Consider the following 2,630-nt stretch of genomic DNA (forward strand, 5'->3'; position numbering starts at 1 on the left):
TCTAACTTTTAATGGTAAACCGAAAACAGTGAGAGGAAATCATAAGCCTACAAATAGACTTTCAAGGCGCTGCCTCTCTCCAGCTAAAATTAGAAAAAAAATGATAAAAGAGAAATGCATCAGTTGTTTTTTTGTTTCTCTCTATGAAGGCTGGCCAACTCCTCATTCACCTCCATCTCATTAAAACTGAATCACACTCCAGTTGAGTGGCACAGCTCTTCACAAGCTGGAGAGGTACGTTGCACACTCTGCTTTTCACTGAAAAGGACACACACACACAGCATTGTTTCTATCTAAGTGAAACAGTCATTGGATTATCCCTTAGCCCCTTATCATAACCCAACCATTTCTATACCTTAATCCCAACCTGCAGCTGATTCTCTATCCCCCAAAGCAAGTTTTGACCTTTAAATACACATTTGAATAAGTCAGGGCCAGCTAAAATGTCCTCTATGCTCAAAATGGCCCTCACAAATATATAAGTACAAACACACACAAACACGCAAACATTGTCTCCATGACTCATTTCCTGCAGACTCGAACCTTAGTTAGTTCTTGCCGAACCTGAACCTAAACTTACCTTTAACCTTAACCTAAACCTTAGCCTCAAACTAATCTTAAAACATACCTTCATCTTGATCATTAATGATATATTCTATGGGGTCCTGCTTTTTGTACCCATAAGTAAGAAAAGTCCTTATAACGTGTAAAACAGATGTGGGTCCCCATAACATACGTAAGACCACACACACACACACACACACACACACACACACACACACACACACAAAATATTGTCATATTTAGAGGTAGAATGGGGGCCTACTTGAGCTCAGGTTTGAATCAAATGCAGAAATATGTCTTGCTATGTTGCATTTGTACATTTTAGTGTTTGCCTATTATTTATTACATTGTTATCATCATAACCATTAAACGATTGTTTCTCTGTACTTGCAGCAGGTGTTAGGATGTGGTTAAACAGTGTCCTGTGCCATTCTGACCAAGGCCAAATGGGGTTTTCGACATAAAAATGGAGAAGTCTCTTAACCACAAGCCTCTCCATATCACATCATGTGTATCAGCGCAACCTATAAATCTTGTTTTTGACACAAAAGAAATGGACCTTACTATATCGATTCAGCCTATTAAGTATTTAACAGTCGTGTAGTCAGCAGTGGGAACCTTCACTGGCCTCACTGGTAATTTAAGTTAACTACTCAACACCTTGTTTCGGTGGCAGAGCATTTAGCAGAGACAGCATTTCATGATGCTCCAAACTGTGCACTTTTTTTTGGGTCTCCCTCATAAACAATATGACATCAGCAACATTCCTGTTGCATAATTAGCGAGAGGAGTTCAGGAAAGGTCTGCTGCACCAGTTCGGTTTTGTGTTCCTGAAGCAATAAACAAGTTCATTCTGGATGAATTGAGCTTCACTGCTCACCCATTTCTGTCACCTTCACCTACTAAAGCACCGTCACCAGCGGCACCACCCTTCCTCTCACCCCCACACATACAGAACACACCATCTCACCATTCTCAAATGTTTCATTTCCAGAATAACAATAGCTACTTTGCAGTCAGGGATTGGGAAAAGAGGAACTTCGCCTTTGTACAGTGGCAATTAAAATGACGTGTGGGTCCTGCCTGTTGCATAATTCCCTCAGCTAACACAAAGGGACCAATTTTCTCCTGAAACCGAAATTGTAGTTTACAGCACAATAGTAGAGGGCATGTGGGTGGAATGGAAAGTTTGGATAGGAGCGTGCCGCTTAATGATGAGTGAGAAGAAAGGGGTGGAAAAAGTGAGGTGTTGGAAGCCAGTGGTCACTGTGCATAGTTTTCTGATCATTTGGCATCAATGAATGATGATGAAACAATCAGAGCAAGATCCACAACAGGAGATTGTCAGGGTCAGATGCACGCACAGCAACAGGAAAATAACTTGAGCTTCCAGGCGAGAGGTGGCGTCTGGGTAGAGCCAGCAGGCAGGAAGCAGGACATGAAGTGTAAATGGAGCTGTGAAAATCACATGTGTTTGTTTACTGCACATTGGCACCGGCGTCACGTTTTTCCAAAAGTTCTTGAATCTCAATGTTTTTCCAGGTTGACATCTTCATCAGCATATTCCCGTCAACGGCTCCTCTTTTTCATGCTGAGATATTTGTGTTCTTCCAGTTTCACGTCTGTCTCGTGTTCGAAGGAGAAGTTTCAAAAAATGTCTGGAGCAACCCACTCGGACATTTGGGATGTCTGAAAGTAGTTTTTAAATCTCTCTTTGGTTTCTCTATTTTTGTTGATATTTAAATATTCTTACAAAAGTGAAAACACTTCACCTACAGGGAAGGAGAGGATGAATCTGATCAGGCCGTGTCCGCCTCGGCTGAGTCATCCCTTTAATTTATCCATTTTCCACAACATCTGCTGTGTATCATTAGGGGAATTCAGGTTTAGTGTGAGGGTCAATTCAACCTCATCACAAAAAGGACATTTTCTCTTTTACTACTTTTACTACATGCATGGTATCCAAGCATGCCAATAGTTATTGTTAAATATGAGTTTTGAGATAACTTAGACATTTCTGCTGCCACCTAAATGCAACGGTGTTGAATACCATTTGGTTTACGAGT

The sequence above is a fragment of the Hippoglossus hippoglossus genome, chromosome 5 (assembly GCF_009819705.1).
Source record: "Hippoglossus hippoglossus isolate fHipHip1 chromosome 5, fHipHip1.pri, whole genome shotgun sequence".
In the NCBI taxonomy this organism is placed as follows: Eukaryota; Metazoa; Chordata; class Actinopteri; order Pleuronectiformes; family Pleuronectidae; genus Hippoglossus; species Hippoglossus hippoglossus.